The sequence below is a fragment of the Lepidothrix coronata genome, unplaced genomic scaffold, assembly GCF_001604755.1.
Source record: "Lepidothrix coronata isolate B3197 unplaced genomic scaffold, Lepidothrix_coronata-1.0 Scaffold71, whole genome shotgun sequence".
Classification (NCBI taxonomy): domain Eukaryota; kingdom Metazoa; phylum Chordata; class Aves; order Passeriformes; family Pipridae; genus Lepidothrix; species Lepidothrix coronata.
The window spans coordinates 1,742,442-1,769,890 of record NW_016690251.1 but is presented as its reverse complement, the minus strand read 5'-3'; the positions used below and the strand labels follow the sequence as shown (position 1 = coordinate 1,769,890).

General features: G+C 39.6%; 1 protein-coding gene across 13 annotated transcripts in view; it reads right to left on the bottom strand.

Moving 5' to 3' along the window:
- EHBP1 (EH domain binding protein 1) overlaps nt 1-27,449 on the bottom strand; it is a 213,110-nt gene that overhangs the window by 137,191 nt on the left and 48,470 nt on the right. The window lies entirely within an intron of this gene.

Sequence of the window (27,449 nt, the reverse complement as noted above, 5' to 3'; positions counted from 1 at the left end):
GTAGAGTTTTGTGGATGGTAAATCAGGAATCTCAAGGCAAATATTTTAATTGCTCAACTTTTCTGCTTTTGACTATATAATCAGAGTTTAAAATGTGTAAGGCTCAGTTATGCCTCCAGGTATTTTACATCCATGTGACTGTCAGAGTTGCCACATCTCGTTTTGTGAAAGGTCACATGAAAAAGTCAATTTTGAAGTCACAAGAGGGAAACAATCCAATGTAATAATACGGAGAGGTGACAAAATAAAGCACAACTATAAAGGTGGAGCTCATTCTCTAAGAAAACAGCAATTTGGAAACTCTTTACTTTTTAAGAAAGGCAATGCATTATGCAAATAAAATCAACTATGATATCTGAAAGTCACAGAAAGACAGAAGATAATATACAATGCCAGTAAAATACAAACACCTCGATGTTATCTTCCAGCTCAAACATCCTACTGAGACTGAGAATGGGCAGTGTTGGGTTCATATGAGAACACGTGGAATACTGGTTAACGATCTGTTTTTTGTTGTTTCTTGTTTGTTACTGTATAGTTCCGGCAAGAGAAGCAGCATATCAGAAGAAAAACAAAAAGTGCCATTCTTTTAGAAATCATCAATAAATTATTAAAAAAATAACTACTTAGCAGAAACTATGGCAGCCTATCTCCTTGCACAATAGAATAATGGCTGTGCTGGGACAACGAAAGGCTCTGAGACACCTGCATATTATTTACAAAGTACACTATTCACAAAAGTGATCATTGTAATTTACTTAAGAGGAATAAAACCCACACATAAACATATAGAAATACTTCTCCATAATACTCTCCTATGTTTGGGAATTTCTGCTTTTCTCTCATAAGCAGCTTCACTCCCTTGACAGACTCCTCCTCCTACTCCCATAGTCCCTGAAATCTCTCAAATATACACCATATTTTGGGTGAAATAACCCTGTCTGGGAACTACACCAAGCTGTATCAGCTGTTCCCAGCTAGCAAAACAGCAGGATGAGGCGTGTGGCTGGGTCTGCACTATACCCACTGGGTGGTTGATACTTGTGCATCCTGATACTTTAGGAAACCTAGCAAATTATTAATATCTGGAATAATAATAAGAGCTCAAAGCCGGCAAAACAAAAATTAACATAAAAAATAGAAAGACTTCCCAATACCCTGGAGTACTTTGATTTCTGAATTCAGACAAAGAAACATGTAGAGCAAGCAGTACTAAGTAAGTCAATAATAGTTGCATTCCTTCTTTTGTACAGAAGAATATTTTTGTAATAATGAATCCAGGTAGTTCCCAATTTCTAAGCATGCTGTTTGTGTTTGTACAGACTTTAAAAACATTGTCATCTCAGATACCAACAGAAGTGCAATTCACTGGCACCATTAGGAAGAGAAAATTTTAAGTCAATCAGAAGCCACACAGTTGAGAGTAGTTCAGGGCCAGGCTCAGATGAGCTCCCACTGCAGAGGAGCACCTGGCACTCAGCTCTGCTAAAGCCTGGAGACCTACAGACATACACAGACACAGACTGCAAACAGGGCTTCAAATAGCTATGGATGGTTTTTCATGGAACAATCCCCAACACTACCCCTCTCCAGCATTTTAAGTTACTTCCACAAACCCTCAAATGAGCATCACATTACAAATTTTGGGTCTAGAGAAGGAAAAATTAACATTGGCCAAACTGCAGTCAGTTCAAATGAAGCCAATGAAGCTGCATTTACTGTCACAGCTACAGGACCAGACCCACTTATCACACAAATTTTTCAATAAGGCAACCACACATTATTCTCTGCCACAACACTCCTGACTCTGAGCAGTGTCAGACATCCCAAAAATGACTATACAGTAAGTGTCACCATTCCATACATATCTGCCCAGCATAAAGGAACCATATAGCCTGATCTCCTTCTAAAATGAGAACAATGTGAGGCAATGCCATGTACCACGAGCCTTTTCTAGGAATCATCCCCATCTCTCCCTACTAAAGCAGTCCTTTCACAGCAAACAGGACTAAAATACTCTGACTAAGGAATTAGGACCAGAGAGCCTGTACCACAGCTGTAAAACAAACAGCCTGCTTTCACTCAGAAGACGATGATCACAGATGACAAACACATCACACTATTAAACAGTGCCCAACTCTGTTTCGAATGAAGCAAGTCAAATGAAAGGTCTGAATCCAGACTCAATTTAAAGGAGGGTTGAATAATGCTGTAATGCAAATTTCATGCAGCCTTCTTTCCTTAAAACATATTTTTAATGATCTTGTGTCCTGTACTTAGCAACTGCCTGGCAAGTCTTCTGCGAGGTTAATATAAGAGGTGCAAATAAGTAAGAGACAGCTTTGTATTTTCTGTTAAACCGCCTTCGAGCTTCTAGAGTTACACAGAATCAAAACAATGCCTTGGTTTTGTTCATGGGGTATATTTCTCTGGGTTATTTGGGCTGGGGAAGAGTCCCTCCACAGAAATCAGCAGGATGCATTTTACCTCTGCACACCTGAACTCAGCTTGCCTCTACAGACCTGCAACCCCACTGAGCTGCAGCCTGTAACCCCCAAGGCTCCAGTGCCCTCCCTTCCATACACATATACCAAGTAAAAACAGGAAAATATTTCCACCCAGCAGAAACTAGATCAAAAAGTACTGCAGTTCTTAATTATTTAGATACTAAATGGTCCCTCTTTAATAGAAATATATTAAGTAATTTGCAAGCACTGTACAAACATTATCCAAAAAGACGTAACTAGGGAAGACAAGGAGTTTTGTAATTGGATATTGTTATTTTATCAAAAAGAACAATGGGTTTTGACTGTCTTTCTTGCAGAAAAGGAAAACGTACAGTGTAACATTTTTAGGGGCTGCCTTTTCACCTTTTATAAAAGCAAATGATAAAAAGCTCACAAAGACATGCAGATTTTAAAGAGGAGCACTCTGCTGCAAACTTGGGCAGAAAATAATTGACAAAGCAGTTTTTCTAGCTGTAAAAACCCATTGAGATGAACAATGGATTTCACTCTCCTTTTGCTTCAGAATTAAGTGGAGACCATTTTGGAGGAAAGCTGTCCTCTGACTCAATCCCCACCACCCCTACAGCCCCCACACACTGCTGGAGGGGGGCCCGGAAGGTTCTCCCTCTCCCGGCGCAGGATCCAGCCCGGGGCTGAGCTGCACGTGCCATCTTGCTTAGATGAAAAGATCACTGCTTCACTGGCAGAGCAAAATGGATCACTACAGAATTTAATTTGGGAGAGTATACAGCAATTAAATGCTAAAATAGACAAGCTACAGGGAGCTCTCTCAACTGGAGAGAGTAAATTAGAAACTATGTCAGTTAAAATAATTTAGACAGGCAGATGGGAGATTTGGAGGACCGAATGAAGGCAGCACGATCTCGGCTGAAAACTTGTCTAAAAGCAAATAATGGTTCAAGGTATCCAGAACATTATTAGGAACTATGATGCATTTGAATGGAGAATTTAATGTTTAAAAAATTCTGCACATACCAGAAAGGTTGGAGCCCTAGACATGAGGGTTGGGAAAGAAACAAAACACTTTTAAAAGTTGAAGCAGCTACACTTATTTACAGAAATACATATAAATATAAATACACCCTCCGTCCTTGTCAGAACCGAAGCCCTTGTTTCAAACTATTTAGCATACTGGTCATATCTCAGGTTTAGGCTAAAAGGCTACTTCAAAAATGCCAATGTGATGGTTTTAATAGCACATCTATATTGATGAATCATAATACTGGAAGCACCACACATTGTTTCTTACTTAACACAGGCAGAGATGATAATTTCGGTAAGCAAAGAGAAAACACAACATGCTACTACAGCTACTGTCTTCTTATAGCCCCATGAGACTTCACTAGCACCCCAAGAGACTGAGGTATGTAGTGAAAGGTTCTTTCTGACCAAAATCATACCTGTGGGTGTGCTCAACCAACCTACTGTGGGTAACAACAAACCATTCATCTTCACAGGCTAATCCTCTGCATTCACGGACTCTGGAAATCTCCAAGGATTAACATCAGATAGGAAGTTTAGAAAGTGAAATGACACCTCATACGCTGAGGTAATTCATCTACACTATGCAAAATAACACCAAGAAAATTTGGAGGTCCTGTTTCTCTAGCAAAAAGCTTCTTAGACAACTACCGGACAGATTGCAAATTATGAGCATGGTTAAAATTTTAGTTGGGCAATTTATTAATAGACCATGTATATGAGACAGGTATCCCCTTCTAAAGTAGGCTTGCTGCTTATGAAGGACAACAGAGAAACATTTATAGGTGAGCTGGATAATTTTAATAAATAGCAGATAACTACTGAACCCTGAAATACTGAACCTTGCAGAGGACGTGGTAACTGCTTTATGTGTCCATTTATATAACCTTAATTGCTTTCTCCTTTAGACTGTTTAGTAATGGAGGAACAACTCCTGAACATTCTCCCACAGGATAGAGGAGACTGATAACTGATTTGAGAAACATTTGTTTTAGTATTTGTAGCTTTTTTGCTCTTTCAGATAATTTTCTCTAGAGATGTTGTGCAAGTTTCTCTTCTTCTATAATGGCAGATTTAAATTTACCGTTAGTTGCCTTTGATCACCTGCTAAACTCAGTCGGTCCTTATGTTTTATGCAAACACTATTGCAGCTTTGTGAAGTACGTGAATTTTTGCTTGTGTTTGCAGAGCTACAGCTTGTGCTGTAGCACTCAGGAACCATGGAATGCCTGACTATCCTGCTTCCCTTAGCAGCAAAAAAAAAAAAAGCACATCTTTTCCTGGAAAGTCTAGATCCCAACATGCTGAGCTCATGAACACCCTAATAGTTCTGCTTCCCTTTCACAGCCATTCACACTCTCCTGTTGGGATCACTACCTGGTAGGGACTGTCTGTTCCTTTCCTGCCCCCAAACGCTTCAGCAGTCAGTTGTGTGACCATCTCCCCAGGCCTGTTAAGGTACAGGGTACAGCTGTGTGCAAGTCTATGTGTGCTACTACATAGTAACCACTAGTAAGCAAAAGCTTTTGAGATTAAATAATTTTTAGGTAACAAAGGCTATATAAGAGTAACTCCTACTGTAACTCCCGTATAGAATTTTTATTTTGCCAGGGATCTGGGCCACAAGCTCATGGAAGCTCAGCTGAAGCTGGCAGAGAAACTTGTTATTACCAACTGGCTGTTTAAATCCTCAAACCTTTCCTCTCAAAGGAGCAGATTTAAAGAAGTCTGGGCTTGAGCTACTGCTGACACATGGCAGGTGAGGCAGGCTGTTGGGAAAAGCACTGCATGCAGGGCTGGCAGTTTGGCAGAAAATAACAGTCCTTCATTTCCTGTGAGCTGTGTGTGCTGAGCTGGATCCCTCACAGCGTGCCGCCTCCCTCCGAGAGCAGCTCCCATGCTCTGCTTCAGCTGAGGTACTTCCACACAGCATTCCCCCTGGGCTGGGCTCATTTTTCTCCCTGCTTTTGAAGGGTTTGTTGTATAACTGTATGATATTTCTGTAGTTAGCTTCAAAACAAAGTAGAAATGCAGATAATTTACCTAATGTTGGAGAAGAAGAAATAGCAGATGATAAAGGTAGTTCCTAAACTTTCAACTGAAACTGGAGTAAGAAACACTTTATATATGTGACCTCCTCTTTCCAGGGGGAGGACAGAGGAGCTGACTTGATAACCATGACTTTATTTACTGCTCAGCAGCTTGTAACTCCACATTTTTTCATGTATTGCCTAAAGAGACTCACTCTGGTTTTTGTTTTAAAATACTAGGCAATACTTGTCATAATTCTATATTAAAGCTCACCTACCAGTGTCTGGCACTTCAGATCTACTTCGCCTGACAGGAATCCTCCATTTTTATAATCCACTCTACTGCTCACCTGCTGTATGCAGAAGTATCCCATGAATGGTGTACTGGACCTGGACCTTCAAATAGCTACACAAAGATGTCCAGTTAGTGTCCCCTAAGAGAAGACAGTCTTTAGAGAAAAAACAAATGTGGGGTTTTTTTGTTAAAGAGGGTAAACTAGTTACTTATTTATTGTTGGTTTCAGATGTGAAAAGCCCTTCTGTTGTTTCGAGCTTTTTTTCTCTTTCCATTCTAGGCTCTAAATTTTCTTATTCTGTCTTGGTGTCTTTTCAAGACAAATATCCAGACTCTTCGACGTTAAAAAGGTGGATTTGAAATAATATCTCAAGCTCAGCAGTGAATATTTGATCTGAGTTCAATATAATACTGAGAATAGCTGTTGAAAGATCCATAGTTCTGTAGATCAGGCCATGTCTACTTACAAGCCTTGTCCTGAGGAAACAAATGCCATGCAGGAAGACACACATGATACAGACACCAGAATTAACTCTTGATTATTTAAACAAACTTGCAAATGTAAACACATTATTCAGCTTCTTTGTAATCTCCAACAAGGAAGCAAGTTTGAGGTAAAACTCACTGAAGAAGAAACAAAGTGAAAAGATTAACTGATCCAACAACCTTACATACTTTCATTCTTCTTTCCAGAGAAAGATTAATTATTTAGCATAGATAAAACCTGTTAAAATGGGATTTGTAAAATACCAGTGTGTCATCAACCAGTTATTATCTGAGCATAACTTCCTAGAGTGAAGGCACAACCTTAAACGACAAAATTTGCAAGGCTACAACAGAGAAAACCTTGAACAGTGTCAAGGGAACATATTATGACTCTTATGTTATATTGTTTCTGTACTGAAAGTTGGACCTTAACTGCAAAAGCCCAGAACAAATGGCTGAATGGTCTATAATGCCTGATGGCCACGTGCTAAGCAGCGATGCTCACACTCCAAACATTCTCCTTGGCAGAACCAGAGTCTCCAGGTCAAATTATTGATCACACTGGAAATATCTTATGTTTAAGCTAAAAGGCCACTTCAAAAAAGACAGCATGATGTTATTCAAAATGAACATCTCAGTAATATTACTGGAGCATTATTAAATTCATGATCGGGCTTTTTTTTTTCTCTTGCTCGCAGCTTCACTTTAGGCATGAGCCAAAACCACCAAAACACGTAACAAGAGGATACAACGCAGTTGGAGAAATCCCTCAAACTACAGAGAAATTACTGGACCTGCTGGTGCTGTTCCCTCTCCCTGTATTTCCCACTGCCACCAAGGGGACACACTGAAAGGCCATCACTATTCTCAGCCTTGTGGCGTGACACCGATCACAACATTCACTCTGGGAGAGTTGGCTTTCCAAGAAAGTGTCTTCACACCAACAGGCAGTTCTCTTGCCCATGCAACTTCATTACTATTTCTTCTATCCAAACCTGCACCTCACTATCAGGGGCAAAACCCCAGTTTTGAGACAACTTCAATACGCAAGTCTCCTCCCAGCTGTTAGAGCAGTGTGGTTGGCAGGTGAGGACTCCTGTGTGCAGCACACTCCTCTACAAAGCAAAGGAAGGAGGAAAAATATGGGATCTGTGGATGTCACCAATGTCATACCACTGACAGGTGGTTTGAGTCTGACGTATGTGGGAAGGAGCAGGGGGTAAAGGGTGGGTACATAACCAGGGTAAAGGGAGGCAGTTGAAAATTCAGATCTGTGTGCAGCTAAAACAGGGGCATGCTCACACATGCCAGACATCTCAGCTGTCACACCCTGTGCACACAACAGCGAGAATGGTGTATGGTGCAGGTGCAGTTATTTATTTTTATGTAAATATATATATAAACAACATGATATACATTTTAACAGCAAGGATAAACATAAAGCTTTCCAAAACGTGTTTCTGCAATAAACATAAAACCTCAAGTTTTTAAAAGCCCATCCATCCCTCCAAATTTGTTTAAATCAGGCAAATAGCTAAATGGATTTCTTCTAACTTTGTACTTAAAGTAAAATTCACCTCAAGGCTGACAAGCATAAAAAATTTCAGTCAAATGGATGATTTTTTTTTTTTGTTAAAGCTGCAATAGCCTGAAAACAGGGGCTTGTAATGAAGCTGCCCCATCAACCATAACCACACTGTCACTAGAGCAACACAATCATACTGCCTGTGCAAAGAAGCAATGCATTTAACATTTTCTTCACTGTGTATTATCTATTAGCTGAGTTTGTCAGAGAGATATGTGGCAGTTCCCTGCAATACTTATGAATATATGCCAAGGCACACAAGAATCAATCTATGTCTGCTTCAGCACAGGTTATATTATATTTTAGCAAACAACTTAAAAATCTGCCCTTCTTTTATCTGAGGTTTCTGTTAAATGCTGTAACTATCGAGAAATAGAAATAGTTCCAGGCAAACATCTCAGATCTTCCCATTGCTATTCTCTATTACTAATGCACATTACATGTTCAATTCTCCCTTGCTGCTTCTATGAAAAAAGGTCTTGTCAAAAACAGATTTCATTTTTTCTGTGTATGCACAAATTAGTTATGGATGATTAACAAAGCATTCATTCTTTTATTTGCTTTGGCTGAGACTTGATCTGTGTTACATTCATGTGAGGGAAGCACTCAATTTTACGTTGATTAAATATGAAACACTGCACTGTTGATAAAAAGAGTTGTATTCAGGGCTGCATATTATACTGACAAAAGATGCATGTTCTTGGGCTAATAGTTTCTTAAACAAGTTTTTCCAGATTTTTAATTGCAAAAAACTTGATACAGCTCTTTTTTTCCTTCTCAACAAGTACTGGGCAGTGAGAGCTTTATGTCCCAAAGCAATCCGGTGCAGTCTTAACAAACAACAATAATTATTGCATATTGAATATATAAAAAGGAATTTTCAAATTCTGCTCCACAATTTGATTTCTTTAAGCATTACTTGCATTACAAAACTTTTACCAAAAAAAGACTGCAAAATTAAGTAGGAGAGACAACAAACCATTACTACAAAATTTGTCTTCTATTACATGAAAAAATACAACGAAAATAAAGAGGTATTTGAGAAGTCTTATGGAAACCTGTAGCCATTTGTCACTGAGAACTTAGCCCTGATCTGCTGTTACTGCCTCCAGCTATCACAGGATAACGTGTGTAAATGCTCATCTATAAGGCCCATAGATCCCCCATGTCCATTAAACACAGTGATATAGAGACACCAAAGATGCAATTCGGTTAAGGAAGGTATTTAGGTGCAAGCCTAAAGCACACGATCTACTTGTAATTAAATCAAGTTAAAGAAAGCCATATGATTAAGCACCTTGTTAAATTTGGGAACAAATTACTAGCCCTTATAAACCAGGAGATTCTATCTCGGGGTTTACAGCACATGAAAACAAACCCATGCACACAGACACATGCACGTGTGCAGAGCATTATGCAAACTTTTGCAAGAGGGGATTTATTTTTAGCGTAACTATACAGAGTAAGTGCAGCTTTTACTCAGGTTAGGAGGAGGTCTGGCCACACTTTTGTTCTTTTCTAAACTTCCAATAATAATCCGTGGTTTTATAAAACATTTCCTAATGTCCCTATGTCATAAAAATAAGTTTATTCAGTATCTTTCTTAAACATCACCAAGATGAAAGCGTGAACTTAGAATTTTCATTTCACTGCCAAGGAGAGAGAGTCCTACCATAATAGGAGGATAGAAACAGGCCAAAGCAAGGGAAACTTGATGCAAGTTGGGTTTAAAAAGGATGGCTAGTTCTCCACATACAAGAAGGTGATTTCTTGGGGTTTCCCTGAAATTCCACGGCGTTGGATGAGAGGACAGCAGGAGAGGAGAGATGGAAATCTTGTTTTGATCAAAAAGGGCCAGCAACGGCAACCAGGCCCATCTAGAGCAGCTGTGCTGCAGCACAAGGTGTGAGCTCCTGCAGGGCATGAAAAGGATGAGGGGTCCCAGACACACCCCCTCTCCTCAGCACCCTCATCCAGAGCAGAGGCACAACATAACAACTCCTACCTGACTGCAGCCCATCAGACACAGAGTCTGTCTCCTAACTCATCTCCTACCTGCATCCCACTTTTCCAGCCATATGCTTCTGCCTTGCAGCAGCCCTGGCACTTTACTGGCTCTTCTTTCACAGCCTGGTTCCTCTCACTAAACCAGAAGAAAACTCACCCAGAAAAAAAAAAACCCACAGTGTTTCAGTTGGGTCAGACAACTGAGCTCTCCAAAGGCCAGGGGAGCACCAGCATGGAAGGGGCTGCTGCACATAAAGTGGGGAGCAGAGAGGACGGAGAAAGAAACCACCTGCTTTGACAGCAGTGCATTGAGAGCAGTTCAGTCATCACATGTGGTTGCATTTTCATGCACTATTTCATGGAGATCTACTCTTCCTGTTCCAGCCTGTGTGAATTCAGCTCCCCAGCCTTGCAGACAGGGGATGGTTGGAGTGAAACAAAGATTTATTTTTTTTAAGGATATCCAAAAAGATTTTTTTTTCTTTGCTTCAGGTCACATAAGAACATACAAAAGGACAAAGCAATAAATGCTCACATGCACTTTCTTGTCTTTATTTCCACTCTCTGGAATGAGGCCAGAGACATCTAAGTAGTGCACTCTGTTCTCTTCCACTCCCTCCCAGAAATTATGGACTCTCCTTTGCAGCCAATTTCCTCCTCCTTCTCTGTCTGGGCCCAAGCTTCAGCTACTACAAAACAATGTTCCCCTGTTCCTCTCCAGGGCTCATTCTCCGTGCATCTACCCCAGGCTGTCTGAGGCCTCCCAGATCTTTAAGGCTTTACGTTTACAAATCCAGGAAGAAAACCTGTTCTTTCTGCTCTGATTCTGGGAAAATTCCACTCTCTCCTCACTTTGCATATGAACTCAGCTGCACTCATTTTCTTCAGGTTCAGCCACTCCACGGTCCTAAGGGGCTGCCACTCCTGAGGGTATTAATACATTAGCAGCTCTGCTCAAATGTACCTGACACAACCGTAGGGCTGGCTTGGAAAACACAGACATGTTTCACAGCACAGACTCTCCCTGGTCTAAGCCTGAAACTTGAAATTGGGCATTGGCAAGTCAAACAGCAAGTATGTCCCATATTATACCACTGCCCGTTTTTTTAAAATATCTGAATATATTATTATTAGACTTGCACAATTTATAACTCATAAAAATAAGCGATATAAAGGAAATATCAGTTTCAAATAATCAGTTTTTACACATTCTTTTAAAAGATGTTATTCTCCACATTCCAGTTACATCAGGAACGTTCCTGGAGTGTTACAGGCACAAGTACTTTCAGCATTTCTAAAGCTCCCCTAGAAACAAGTTCACATGTGTACAAAAGGCAAAGATGTTGATAATGGTTTATTATTAATGTACCATGTTGTCATCTACAACAAATACAAGAATAAATTAATAAATACAGAGTACCTTGAATGGAAATATTTTCCTCTCTACTTCTTGGCTGTGAAGTTAACCTAACTTATGGATTTGAAAAAAATCTCAATGTTAATTAACTTAATATTTGATCCATTCATACTTAAAAACATTCCATAATAAAAGCAAATTAAAAAAAGAAAACAAAACCAAAACCAAAAAACTCAAAACATAAGCAGGCTTAATCTCATAATTATTGCTACATAAAAGCACTTAACGAGACATCTGCATTAATCAATTATTAGAAAGTAGTGCTTCAGTCCCAGACAGTTAGCAATAGCACTCATATAATATTACAGGGAGCCTGATGCTTTGGCAAAAACTAGAGCAGGAAAAAATGAAACCAAAAGGCATATTGTACATGTGACCTACAGGACTGGGATTATTACCTCTAAGCTTATTAAGAGTAAAAGCTGTCAGTCGGACCACCCCACAACCAGGGAGGAAAACTGAGATTACTCAGCAGCAAAAGGCATAAAAAGGAGACGTGTATTCTCGGAATGGACGGAGGCAGAGAGTGAACCACAGCCCTGCTTCAGCTATCTGAGCAGTAATTGGCTCACAGGAGTGACTGCCACGTTAAGGCATTATCATTATCTAGCTCACATAACTGGAAATTCACGCTCTGTTCTTTAAATTGGCTTAACCAGCAGCATCTGCAGCACTTTAATTAATTACAGCAATTGGCGTACCTTAAAAGTAGATGCACAGATCTGAAATGATAATGCTCTGTGAGTAATAATTGTAAACTAGCATTAAACCAGACCTATCCTAAATAAAAACCAGGATATACTGTTGGGCTTCAACTGCACAGAAAACACGCTTCAACCTGGTAATTATTATTGTCTGCCCAGGTTCACCAACAGATACTACAATTCTACGTGACACTTTACATCCAATTAGCTCAGGAATGCAGAAGCTCACAACATGTACAACAGAAATCTGTTTGATGCTATCCGGTCAAAATTTGCTCAGGCACTTAAACTTGGATTCCTTCAAAGGAAAAACTTGAAGTTAAATTCCTAGAAGAGACTGATTGCCACTATTTATTTTTAGTACACTCCTTATAAAGAAATATAGAAGCTAGATATCACAGTAAGCTCAGAAAGAACTTCTATTGACAGCCATTAGCTTCGCTTCAGTAAAAAAATCCACAGGCACTGTACATAAATGTGGATTCCCCCTCCCCCCCCCATATCTGCAGCTCTAAAATACAGAAGAATTACTCAGAAAAAATTTGGAGACAAGAAGTTAAAGAACTCTTTTGTTCCTTTTATGTACAGCAATTTGAAATCTTGACTTAGAAGAAAATAATTTTTTTAAGCCTAACAGTGAAATCCATGTACACATCCCAGACAAATCTAAAGGCTGTTCTGTAACAGACAACTTCATAGCATTTCCAGCCAGAACACAAAACAACACTATCAAGATTTGCTGTGACTTGCTTCTGTACAATTTCTGGTTTAAAGACAGATTTTATGTTTAATCAGCACCATGCTGAAAAATGGAACATGCGAATGTTAATTAGGCATCCTGTATGTATATCTCGTTTAAACAAACATTTAAATAGCTCAACGTTCCTAAGGTAATCAAATCGGATCCTCAAATTCCTACAGAATGTAGGGGTCAAAATACCAGGTAAAAAGGCCATTACCAAACCAAATTTGAACTCCTCATTTATCAAACACAGGTTTTATCTTTCATAGCCATGTGAAAGAATTAAGCATAACTTTCTTGATTCTAGTAGACATACCATTTAGAACATACTTTTAAGCCAAAAAAACCCAACACCATAGACTCAACTAAAGGATGACTGATTTTAAGTTGCAAAAACTTTAACCACCTAATAAAAATAGATGCTACAGCACAAAATACACCCTTGTGCAATGTTGTCCCATACCCATTTCTGAAAGCATGCCTGGTCTCCTTGTAACTCACAGAACTAACAAAGAGGCAGAACATCAGCAAGGCAGTGAGTACAAGCCTGAACAGCTAAAATACCAGGGCTGGTGCAGCAGCAAAAACCAGAAAACAGCAACCTGATGTAGCAACTCACACCACAGAGACGTGCAAAAGGCAGTCAGAGGAGAAAAATACCTTTTCTAAAGCAGAACAACTCCAGTGACTGTGCTTACATACTCTGTGCCAAGGGTGTTTGGGCTGTGCAGACAGCGGCAAAGCTTCACTGGTATGTGTGATTTTAAGACATGAATATCTGTGCTCAGAAATACTCTGATAACATGTTTATCTTGGGTGCACAGAAAACAACTGCATGCACAAATAAACAGCTACACTCAATGTAATCACATTCATCTCCTGAGCATCCACTTATAAATACTAATCTAGAAACTATATCTGCCACTTAAGCACCAGCCTCTGAGGAAAAATGGCCACAGTGCAGGAAAAATAAAAAATAAAATAATAATTCTTATCTAAGACTGATACTTATTCCACACAGTCACCCATTGCTGGTGGAGAGGGATCACAAGTGCACAATACAAGTTATTTGTTGACTAAATATCATCACGAAATGCTAGGATATAAAGGTTGGAAGGATTAACACAAAAGGTCCCACTCCAAGACAAATGTCTCCTTCATAGTTCAGTTCACAGCCATCATGACTGCTCAGTCAGGCCTGTGATCCCAAAACGCTGGGTATATACCTGCTAACCAAACACACCAAACACTTGGAAAATCTCTTGTTGATACTGGCACGTTTTTTAGAGGAAATTTTAATTACCACCACGCTGAAAGAGACTTTTTAAACATGGGAAGATCCCAAATAGTTTCTGCTTCAAATCTCAGCACTTTCTGAAACAACTTCTACAGAGGAATTATAAATTTGACAGGCTGGCACAGTTACACTCTGCTTCCTCCCTTCTCCTCCTTCAGTCTCTCACCTCTTCCAAGTAAAAAATGCAAGACGTGCAACAGCCCTCCCTCTGCCCCTCCCAGTTTTTAAGCTTTTTGTGAAAGTCTAACACAATTTAATTGCACATTTATATAGAGGACACTTTTCAAAATAAATGCAGAGAAATGAATTAATTAGCATGCACTAAAACATGTTGGAGTTTGCTGTACCAATAAAATCACTTTGTAATTTTCAAACAAACCAGGGGAAAAAAACCTGCAGTTCCTATTTCTAAATATATATTTGGATTTAAACATTCTTCTCTAATAATTATGCTGTTTCACACAGCCTTACATTTCAGAAATTATCTGGACTGTGCTTATCTTCTTTTACTTTCAGTAACAGACTACAGTAAGAAAAACTAAGATTTCTAAAGGAGAAAGGGATGAATTTTAGTGCTGAATATTTTATCCTTACTGGATGGTAATTTTTCTACTCCCTCTACTGGCATAGAAAAGTAAGGAAAAGAAAAACCCTTTAAAAGTAAGGAAAGAAAAACCTGAAGGACATTCTAGCTTGTAAAACATAATGAGAAAATATTTTTTGTAACCTCAAAATAATTGTTTGCACAACTTGGTAAAACATTAATCTCAAATCCTGGGGATTTTTAAGCCATCAACAAACTTTTGGCAGATTTCTTCATTGTAAAAATTAACTGAGCACCTCAAAATAAACATCCTGGCCACTCTGTGTTAGAATTACTATCAAGTAGTCCCATCAGCTGTCACTGCTCTGCTCAAAACAAGTCACTTCCTCAAATACACTATATAACCAGTAAAAGCCCCAAAGAGCAATCTATGGAATAGAAATCTATATGATTACCACAAGTCTACAGAAATAAGCAAAAACATCCTGAGCTTAATGAGTTGCTACTTAAACATTAGACAGCGCTCTGTGAACCATTTTATATTAAAATTGGATAGTTCTAAACATCACACATACAAGAAGTATTGTTTGACACAGTGCCATTTTGATGATAAATTGCAATCTACAGCTCAAATAATTCCAGCCAGGGATTAACATTTCAGAGGCTGAGCCAGAGATTATGTGTGTGGATCTTGAATTTCATCATCTCCCTTCGGCACAATACCTCATTCTTCCTTTTTTCATCTATTCTCTCATGAAGGGTCAGGAAAGCTTAGCCTTGCTGTTTCATTCATTTCATCTCTACATTAACCAGATACCTTGCAGTCTTTAGTTCTTACGTGTTATTCCATTACAAATACTACAGCCACACTGCACTGTGCTACGGCTAATGAGGCATGTACCAAATCAAAGGCTGCCATCAAGTGGTCATAGCACACTGCCAGCACCGTGCAAAGCTAGTGTTCTGCAAGGGGTTTCACCAGGACACACTCTACGGGGTGGATCAAACTCTGCCATGATTTAAAGCTTTTGGGGAAATTCCGATGCTAAGAGATGGTGGTCATTTCCTTCCTTTTAAATTCTAAGGTCCAGCCCAATTGCCGGCACTATCACGCCGAAGACGTTCCTGTTTCTCACCATTCTGGGTCAACGGGCTCCAGAATTGTTTCTGCCATCGTGCACCAGAGGACACGTGGAGAACGGCCTTAATAACCTCTCAAAAACCTCCCAGCTAGCAATGGTACAAGAAGGGTGACACAGGGAGTGTAGAATAATTACAATTTCTTGTGCCACCGTACCCAGTTTCAAATCAAACTAAGTTGAAGATTACTTGTTAATCCATATTCATACTGAACTTGAAGAAAACGTGAGAGCTCTTCCCTGCAGTGATAGTGTGGAGTATCTTCAGCATTACTCAGTAATTTGAAACAAGAACGACCTGATGGATCGTTCTTCAGCGCAAGCGTTCAATCTGACCCACACAACTGGCCTTTTCATGTGGATAGTTTATCGCCATACACAGCCTGTTACTCCAACTCAGCTTTGCCTGGCAGGTAAAAACCAGCCAACCAAAACCAAACTAAACCACACTTCCAAAGAACCACACAGATTCACAGAATGGGTAAGGCTGGAAGGAACCATAGTGTGGTCATCTAGTCCAACCTCTCTGCTCAAGCAGGGTCCCCTAGAGCATGTTACTCAGAACTGAATCCAGATGGCTTTTGAATATCTCAAGTGAGGGAGACTCCAGGTCTCTAGGCAATCTTTCTAGAGCTCAGTCACTGTCACAGTAAAGCTTTTCTTCCTCACGTTCAAGTAGGGCTTCCTTTGTTCCAGTTTCTGCCTGTTGCCTCTCATCCTATTGCTCAGCTCCATTCTCTTGACACCCTCCTTCAGATATTGATAGACATCGACAGGAACCCCTCACAGTCTTCTCCAGGCTAAACAGGTCAGCTCCTGCAGCCTTTTCTCATAACTGAGGTGCTCCAGTCCCCTCATCATCTCCACAGCCCTCCACTGGATTCACTCCAGGAGCTCCATGTCTCTTGTACAGAAGAGACCAGAACTGGACCCAGCACTACAGGTGAGGCCTCTCCAGGACTGCAGAGAAGGACAGAATTACCTCCCTCGACTTCCTTATTTCTCCACCTCCCTTTCACTTTCCAGTGCACTGAGACAGATGTTTTCCAATGAAAAAGAATGGTGTCTCTCTAAAAATTGTGGTGATTTTGCTACTATAGGAAAAAAGTTTTGCACATGCCATGGGACACAGAAAAGTTTTGCATAGTACGGATGAGACTGAAGCTTACCCAGTTGTGTCTCACCAGATCATGGCCATCCACACTATGACTTCCAGAAACTCAGCTATCACTTAAAATAACATCTTGCATCTTGCACTTGCAAAAAAATTTGATTTGAATGTAATTGATGAAGACAGACACAATTCTCTTCATTTCTGAAAGGGTTTGGCTCCAAAGCCAACCAGCCAAACAAGCTGAACAGCCATGACCACACCAGCATATCCACTGACTTTTTAAGGACATAACTTCAATCATACTTTTCCTATGGTAGTGACAAAGAAATGTCCATGCTCAAGAAATGCTCAAGGCAAATGAGGCCCTAATTCTTCTGAGACAAGGAGATCATTCTATACCACTGTTATTATCTCAACCTGTGATCTTTACCTTTTGTGTCTCCAATCTTCTCTCCATCCTCTCCTTGGGGGTGGAGAGGGGAGCACATGGTTTGGAGAGTCTCAGTGGGAGCACTAGACTGGGGAGCACCATTTCTAAATGATGACAACCCTTCACAGAAAACTTGTACACAAACTTCCAAAGACTGAACTGGGAGGTGGGCACGGGAGGAATAAAATGAGAAAATTACCAAGAATCAAACTGATGCTAAGCTACTTCCCAAAGTATTTCACAACAGGAGCAAGAGAAATTAAGAAATTAAAAAGACAGAAAGAGCTTGGTTTCATGAAGTGGCAGAGGGTTGCTTCATCCAAAGGGGAGACTGCAGAGAAGGATGCAGGTAGTGATGGAATAGGCTGCACTGAAGCCCAGGTGAAACATCCAAATTGTTCTACAGATCTTGAATATTCTTTGAGATAATACCCTTCCTTAATAGTGTCCATACTAGTTATTTAGGCAGTCTATTTATTTAATACCTCAAATCTTTCCTAATAAATGACATTCTTTGGTTATACTGTGTCATTAAAATTATGTAATACGAATTAAAACTAATTATGAGGAGCATTTATACAGATGATTCATGGAACAACAAGCACATAAACTTTATACTGATTCTTTGCTGACAGATTTTTAGGTTTATTTTGTCCTTTCCTTGACAAATACATAGATTAAATCCTCCCAAACTCATCACACTCCTTCCTGTGGCTGCTCCTGGAAGCAAGTACCTGATGCCTCTGTCACTGGGGCTTTGGGCACTTGTTGGAGCTACTTCTGCAAGAGCATTTCCCTCGCTCTTATACCGGCTGGCCCGGCTACAGCTCATTCCCTCTGTTCCTGTTCTCCCTTCTGCCCGAAGTACCTGACCATACAGTCTCCCTTGGTTTCACCTTGCCATGCCATTGCCATTAGCCATGTCTTGCATCTTGGTCTTTTCATTTTCAGGGAAAGATATACTGAAGAAAAGCAAATACCAGAATAGTAGCACTGGGAAAAAAACCCAAAACAAAACCCAGCAACCTGGGGGTGGTGAAGAGGTGAAAAAGTATAAGGTTTTGTCAGAGACAGATTTTGATGGCTCTTGATTTCTGTGTTCTTTTTGAACTTCTTTTCTTAATTTATTTAGCACTCAAACGTGGAAAGCACTATCAAATCTCTCATTCCAAATAACTCCTCGCTCTTCATCATGGAAAAAAAAAAGTAATTATTTTACATTTCAGGGTCTTACTTTACTGATAAATTAAGAGAGACAATTCTTCACATAATTTTCAACATCACTTCTGACTTGGTAAATATTGCATGTGTTCTTCGACTTTTTTTGGGCAGTGCCTTCCTGTTACAAGGGGCTGTTTCACGGAGATGTTGTGCTTTAGCGAGCAAATATTTAGAGAGTTTCTTTAATCTTATCCTTTGCTGAGCAAAATACTCTTACAGTATAAATCATAAAAACTATATAAAAAACCTGAGTCTTTAAAGGAAATCTCTGAAAACTAGTAAGTGTATTTATTTTTAGCAAGCAAAGTCCTCAGAGTCAGACATAGCAGTTTCCTATCTCAGGCTGTGTTGCACATGGTATTAAAACAAACTTAGAGAACCTGGCATCCATCCTGCTCAGCCTGCCATTCTGCCACGCTGCCAGGAAGGACAGGTCGGTTTGTTCTCAGTTCTGGTCTACAGAAAACACACCAGAAACACTATTTAACAAGTAACTTAACACACAACTGTATCATCTTCAGGCTTTAAATGAATGATGCTTGGAATATATATATACATATGAATATATATAAAAAAATTTTCAGGCCACTGGAAAATGCAAGAAACAATGCTGAAGTATAGTGCGGTGGTTTAGGAATGGTACTTGCCAATTTAGTGCTCCCACTGAGACTCTCCAAACCACTGAGTTGCTTGTTTGCTTCCCCTCTCTTTCCTCCTGGAGAGGATGGAGAGGGGAATTGGAGGCACAAAAGATAAAGATCACAGGTTGAGATAAGAAAAATTTACTGGAAACAGCAATGAGATAAGGAAACCAACAGAAACAGTACAACACTAATGGCAGAGGGCACAAGAAATGAACTATTCACACCTAAACACCCCCTCTCCCCTGACAATAGATGCCAACTGGAAAAGAGCCTTTCCTCTGTCCCTGGAAAATGAGGTGAGGTGGTACAGAATAACCTCTGGGTGCTGGCCATGCCTCCTCCAGACTTCTGCAAAAATTAACCCTGTCCTGGCAGGAACCAGGACATACAGCCCACTATGCTCAGAACAGCAACCTTTGAGTTCAGGGATGCAACTCTGTATGGGTCACAAATTCAGCAGAAATCCAGTTTCATCTTATATTTATGCTAGTACGTGGAAACAGAGAAAATACTGAACAGTTATAAAATGTCCTTTACAGCACTTTCCAATATCATTTTATTCAGGCAGTCTTTCCAGCCAAGACTCAAGATGCCACCACACCTAAGCTAAAACAGAAAAAGCTCATTTCTGCTGCCTGTCAAGGTCCAAGAAGCAATGTGGCCCATACATATAAAATGCAAAACAACGAGAAAGGAGAAACTTCACACAAAAAACACATTATGACCGTGCATCAATTCAGAATGAAGAATATGCTGGGAGGGAAATGAATGAAATGGCATCAATTAAGTTATGGAGGTCAATTAATTTCTATTACATTAGACTCTATTAAGACAGCTAACAACCAAAGATAAGAGACTGAAGGCAATAACACTCAGTGCTATTATACTGTCAGATGGTTTTCCTAATAACAAGGGTTTTAAGGAGGCCAGAACTCTTTATTTTCCTGTCAGTTGGCTACAGTTCTGCTGGTGGCCACTATTTTTAAATAATATGCTCTCAGTTAAATGACAACTGCTTGCATGTACAATCCTATCCAGTTGCTTAATGCAGAGCTACATTTTACACAATAATGGGTATTTTAATTCTTTTTTGACACATATTTCCATACCTTGAGCACATGCAATTGCAAGGTATTATCTCAAATCAACCAAAATATTCAATTTGACTCCCAGATTATCTGCCTTTGAAGGTGACTTATGTCAAAAATATTTTTCATTAAATGCATTGCCATTTTTTCCATTTTCTACTCGGAATATTTCGTACTACATGGCTGCAGCATATGCTGTTTTAACACCGTACAGCTACCAGGTCAAAAATGAGATTTATCCATCGTAATGCTGCCCCAGACAGTGGTATTTTACATAATGATATTCTGAACCACATCGAGAACAAACACATCGCTGTGACTGTACGGAGATGTAAAAACACGCTCAGACACATAAAGCCAGAAAAAAACATGGCAAGCTGAACAAGCTTAAAAGCAAATACTTTTCTATTAAAAGGCAAGTTGCCTGGCTCAGCTTATGCCTGGAGTATGATTAGAACCCCACTGTAAAACAATTACCAAGACACTCTTCTGTATTTGATGTCTGAAAGAAAAACGACCTCATGCAGACTCTGGCTCTTGCACGCACTGGAAAGTGTATTTTACTGCTGATTTTCTATGAATAAACATATGCTAAGAGTGGCTGAAACACGCTGCTGGTTTTAAAACATGCCTAATGTAGTATTAGAGGTTTGTTTCCAAAGCTGTCTGCCTTGTTTATCAGCTTCCTCCCTCCAGCTGGCAAAGAACACCACCGATAGCGACTCCAATCAGTTGTCTCGCACAGTACACTCGGCATTAGGTGAAATGTTCTTCTAGCAGGAAATAACCTCCCATCAAAAAAACTAAACAAAATGGTTCTAAGCAATTTAGAAAACAGTTGTACTTTACCACTGTGAATCAATAATAACCATATAAATTTGTTGTAAATGTTACAGTGCCTCACACCCAGGCTGCCGTGCCCAATGCCCTTCTCTCTCCAGCTGCCACTTGCAACACTCTCCCATGTGACTGTAGCAGAAAGATGAGAAAATGAGATGTCTCCTTCACCAGAAAATTTTAAGCTGAAATGCTATAATATAGTTTTCAGAACTGCCATATCATCTGCCAAATTATATTTGATGTAGATCCACTTAGTGCAGCTATTAACACAACATCAGAAACAACACTATTTAAAGGACAGTTTGGGCACTGCACTTCATTTAGGAGATGAAGATCAAATAACAAAAGAAAATTTTGAAAAAAACACAGTGGAGAGGAGTTAGATGGACTCACATTTCATGCTCATTCAAGATAAAAAAAGGTATTAAAAGTGTAAAAAGTTAATTAGATATTGGAAGTTATTTCAACAATTTCTCTAAAATTCTCATTTAAATAAGATTTTTGTCATCTCTTAGCTCTGCTTTAATAGATTATTATATATTAATGACAAAAAGGATTAATGGTGGTCCCAATTTCAGGTGATCTGGGCACAGTCTTGTTTTGGTTGGAAGGAAAATGACATTGCAGACATCAAGCAGCATGGCCTGAGTGAGCACCATCTGAAGCAACTACCAGGCTTTTCTTGGGGATATGGGGGGTGGCTGTGGGTCAAAACATCAATTAATTGACAGAGCTGTTCAGAAAAGCTTATGCAGTGCTTGCCCTCACAATGCCTACCTGAAACCAGGGCTGCTGGTGCCTCCACTGTGTGCTGGAACATATAGAGGGGAAAATACCCACAGTCATGCCTTGCCCACGTAACACTTGCCCTAAATACAGGTGGCAATTTACTTGTCCTATAGCATTTGGTGTAAAATTTCTCTGTCAGAAGTCAAGTGTAACTTCCACTTCCTTTGTCTTCTGTATTTTTCAGAGGAGATGCCAAATCCAAGGGGGTTGTTTAAGTAAGGGACCCCCATAGGGTCAGTCTGGACAGACAAGAGACTCACCCACTCCCAGACACATTAGAACCGAGTGATCTGCTCTTTGCACAAGCCTCTCTTCTGTTCCTTTCCCAAATCAGGACCCTGTCCCTGATCATATTCCACTTTTAGTCAAAATTGCCCAGAAATGCCATCTTGGTGCACACAAGGAACAACAATGCATTGCTGCAAGGCACAGGATCAGGTCTCAGAGGAAGATTTCCTACCCCGGCTCCTTTACAGCCAGAGCAACCAATCAAGATGACAATTTCTGCAAGTTTTGCTCCAAAAACCTAATCTCGGAGATTTCTCAACTAGAACAACGTGCTAAATATTTAATGTAAGCAAAAACTGAAAGTAAAACAAGTTTTCTGATTCTCTATTACATTTAAGGCAGAGCAAGAGTGAGAGAGCTGACAAAGCAGCATTTAATTCCTAGCTCTATCTAGTCCAGAATACTCAGCCTAATTTACACAGGCAGCCAGTCACAGTTCACATAATCACACACAGCAGAATATGACAGGGGAATTAAAGGACCAGGAAAGCATGTCTGAACTATGAGCTACTCTAAATATATTAAATGCAGACATTTAATTCAGAAAAAGGTTAACCTGGTCAATTCTTATTTTAAGCAAAAATTTATTTCAAGCAAAAATTACAAAATGAATGGATAGAGGGGTTTTTTAGTATTTTTTTCTTAAAACAAAGGAAATAGCCAATTTAAGCTTAAGCTCCCACATGCACTAGAAGAGATAGCCACGAATTTTTAATAAATTCTGGTATAGAAACTGAGCAGTAAATAAGGAATCATCCTATTCTTTTTCCCCAGGTTCTTTCAGCAAACGGCATCAGCAGGACTCAGAATTTCAATTCCCTACGTTATGCTGCCATTTGCTTCCCAACATTTATTTCCAGAAACAGGTGGGAAGATTAGACTTGGGCTTTCATTTGGACATAAAGCAAAACTTGCTCTTGCAGAGTTAGTGCTGCAGCAGTGCTGTAGTAAAAGCAATTTAACCACACAGTAAAAAAAGTATGATTTTACAAAAATTCCGGGCTAATTACTGTTCCCACTCAAATGAGCTATTTCTCGAAAAGCTTCATCTGGAATACAACATATTCAGAGCTGTATCTAATGAAAACTTAACTTCTTGCTAATACCTCATTTTATTGTATCACATTTAAAATTGGTCTCCTTTAAAACCAGAAATAAATTATTTCTATATCCCACCCTCCTGCTCTCTTTTTCCCATTACTTTCACACTATTTATCACCTTTATTTGTGTTGTCATGCCTAAAAATAATAGATAGGCATTTTAAGAGAGAAATAATCTCTCCAAACCTGTGAGTGATAAAACATGCTTCAGGGCATTCAAAATGAGAAATCATCATAAGCAACCATGATGCAGAATTTCGGGAGCGATGGGGGGAAGGGGGGACTGGGGGATGACAACCACAAAACAACACACTTGTGCCAATAAAATGAAGCTGGATTATGTCAAATGTTCAGCAACATTTCCTAATGTTTCTTTCATTCAGAGGCTTTGCCGACATTTGAATGGAGGCCAGTTCAAAACTCTTTTTGGGTTGGGGTTCCTGAAGGGATGCAAGAGTGACAGACAGAAGGAAAAGTCAGATCTCATTTTTTCAGCTTAAACTTGTCGGTATTTATAACTCTTTGCTGTAGGCTAGCACAAACAGGAAACTCTAAACTCCTTTTTTCTCTCATTTCAGCAGTTCCATTGGACATATTATCCCAGAGAAACCACTTACAATACCTTTATTGGTTAAGACATAAAAAAATTACTGGAAGCATAGTTGTGCGTCACAGAAGGATGTACATCTGACATCTCATAAATCGTCGTTAACCTTGAAATGTTGGCGTGGTTTTTTTTCACCACATATTACCTTAATATTAAAAAAGGGACCATTAGAAAACTGTGGTCTAAAATGGCACAGAAACATTTTGGAAGACTCTCTAGAAAAGACAGAAGCAGTAGTGAGTTCAGTTTCCAAGATCTCAATCCAAGAATAGCCTGGAAATGCTGCCTGGAATGCTCCTCCAGGCAGGTGATGGTGTGCAGGCAGAGCTGGGTGCTGCCAGTCCCTGAAAGCAAAGGGCAGCAGGAGCAGAGCAGGACACTGAGCACTCCCTCACATAAATGAGTCCATGGAAAGGGAATGCTAATGATCTGCTAATGCAAACATGGGAAATGAAATCCCATATGTAACCACGATCACATTGTTGGGGTTGATTAGTCAGAGGCGAGAAGGAGGGAGCCTCCAGCCACGTGGAAAGCAGAATCTGTTCTCCAAGGCTGTAATTGGTAAGACAAAAAGCAGCAGCCTGAAACTGTATCAACAAAGACCTGGGCCAGGACAATGGAGGACTGGAAGAGGCTGGCTGGTAATTCTACAGAGAGACCATCTTAAAAAAATTTTTAAAACAGTTTAGGCAAGTGTTTGTCTGGAATTACGCTGCCTTGAGGCAACATTACAAGTCAGGTGAGGCTGCCTCCAGCCACGGCTTACATGAATCTATGAGCAAAGCTTCAAAAACAGGTGGGGCGTTTTTTTCCATTCATCTGCCAAATTAGTAGGTCTGGGATTTCCTCTTTTGTTCTAAGCAAAGACCATGTGTTAACAGGCCTGCCACATAAAAAGAGGAATAGTCAGTATCAGGGACACAGCAATGATTGCCAGTGCCTCGATTCCACCAGTGCTACTGGAGAGGGCTTGCTCACCCTGAACCCTGTGAACAACCCATAGACAAAGGTGAAACACAGGCACAAGAGGGAAGATGGAGAAACCTACCATGAACATGGGAATCTATCAGTATGCCATTTATGAGCTATTAGAGATACAAACCTGGGCTCAAAAAAAATATTTTTGACAAAAAGCCGGAAAAGTTGTTTCATAGACCAAGTCTGAAAACATTCTATGAATCTTTCAGTTTCATTTAAGAACGTAGGAGGTAGCTGTCTACAAAGCTGTCAGTAAACAAGCAAACATCCTCCTCAGAGGATGTTATTATGTGCTTTGCCATGTTTTGACTCATATTCCCAGTTATGAATTTCTTGCTATCCTACTTGCAACAGCCAACCTGAACATCCAATGTTATTATCCAAAAGAATATAAAAAATCCCAAGAGAATTCCAAGAACTGTCTTGTCAAGAAAAAAGCAAACAATTAATTACACAGAGTGTGGTTAAAGAGATATGAAGTTAGAGACAAGAAAGTTATCAGTAAATATCCAAAGAACGCAGTTGTGAAGGAGATAAAGACACGGAAGAGGCTGATGGAAAATTGATATCAAGATTTATATAATAAGAAACTGCTCTATGATCCAACTATTTATGGATTAGACATATAGTAGATGACAAAGTTCACTTACTAGAATAAAAACACAGAGTGACTCAGACAATAAAAATACAGTTAGGAAAAAAATCTTACAATAATCAAGGTCATGAAGTAATGTACATATAGCCCAAACAAGAAAACAGCCACAAAGAAAACCAAGTATCTTGGTTCATTTTAATTTAAAACATAGTTATCTTGCACACATCACCTCACCACTACTTAAAAAGCCCTCTGAAAGGGCAGAATAATCTTGTTTTGAATTTGGTAGCATCTGCCAGCAGAGGCATCAAACTGCAGCTGAATATCTCTTTTAGCTGGTCTTTGCTCAGCCATACTAAAGCATTACGAAATTATTTTGGAGATTGACTTTTAACACTACTAATAAAAAAACCTCAGCCTTTTTAGCGGAATTCAGGCAGCTTCACAATCAAAGCACATCCATAAGCTTTTTGGACTTCAGTATTTTGTGTTCTGAGTGTTTCTGACTAACGTGGGAGGGAAACCCTGCAGCCTCTCAGGGCAGAGAACATCCTCAGACAGAAAGGAAAAGGTGCCGAAGGACTGTAAATGTGCCCTTGCTTAGGCCCGAAATGAATAAATGCTTACAATTTAGGGAGCGAGGACATAAACCTCCTGCCTCCCCGATTTCTAACAGGCTGGTGTTACATGCCATGGGATGTCAGCCAGATCATTTGTCACTTGCTCAAACCGATGAACATGTTTTCATCCACCACTAAGTGGAGCTGTTACTCTGGGAAAAGAGTTTCTCCGTATCTTCCAGTGTTAAAAAAAAAAAAAGAAAAAAAAAAAGAGGTGATGGAAAGCAACCAGTTTTATAGTTGCTTTAGCTCTCAATAATTTCTGCAGTAAAACTATTTACTAAATTTATTATTCTGAGAATACCATTTCTATATCCTCCAAAACCGAGGAATAAATATCTACCTACCGATGACTATTTGGCAGTTCTTGTGAGATGAACTAATAGCATAACTGAGGTTGTAAAGAAGTTTGCACATAACAAAAGATTACTCCCTCACTGCTCAGCAAAGGCGTGAGGCAGAAAGCAGGAACAGCACAGAGCAGATGCACTACTGCCACCTCTATATGGAACAGGCTGACATGAAAAAAGTAACACGTTAGAAAGCAGGACATGAAGTCAGTCCACACCCCCCATATAACCTTCTGAAACAAAAAAATCTGCTGCAACATCACAGGAAATCCAACTATACCCAGAGGGTTTGGCTGAGAAATACACTGACATTGTTTTATTCAGAGTTAGTTGTATAGTGACAATTGGGGATGGAGACTTCCCTGACTAAAATAAACTAAGTGAGAAAGAAAAGGAAACTCCAGGAAACAGTAACTAAACTGTGTTCTGTGTTCACAAATCTCGTAAGTGAAAATAGAAACTTGACATTCAAAAACAAAAGTATAAATAAAGCACTTTGGTTTCAGCCCTTTCAAATGTTCACTTACTGGTGATTAGAATAAACTTTAGCTTTGGATCCAAAGCACTTCTGATATTGATAAGAAAAAAGCTTCTTTAGGTAAAAAAAGATAATATGCAAAATCCATTGCTTCCCCACACTTTAGTGCTATGTGGTACTACTATAACTTGGTAGAAGAGCAATTTTTTTGTCTGTTTAAAGACAACATAAGAAGTAAATAATGTTACTGAGAAACAGTCCATAATGAAACAATATTAATGAGCAATAAACATTCTGTCTTGATAACACAATCCTTTAAAATGTATTCCAAAAAGAAGTTTCCATTTCAAGAAAACTCCACGTAAAGCAGCTTCCCCTTTTCTCAGCCGAGGCAGCCCCAGAGCGGAAGCTGCTGCCCAACACAGAGAAGGGAAAGGAAAAAAGTACTTCATGAAGGACTTGCTCCATGCAATGTTAAGCATTGCTGTTTGGCAAAGTGTGTTGTTTGTACAGCCCTCAGGAGCTCAGCTCTCCCTGAAGTTCTGGGG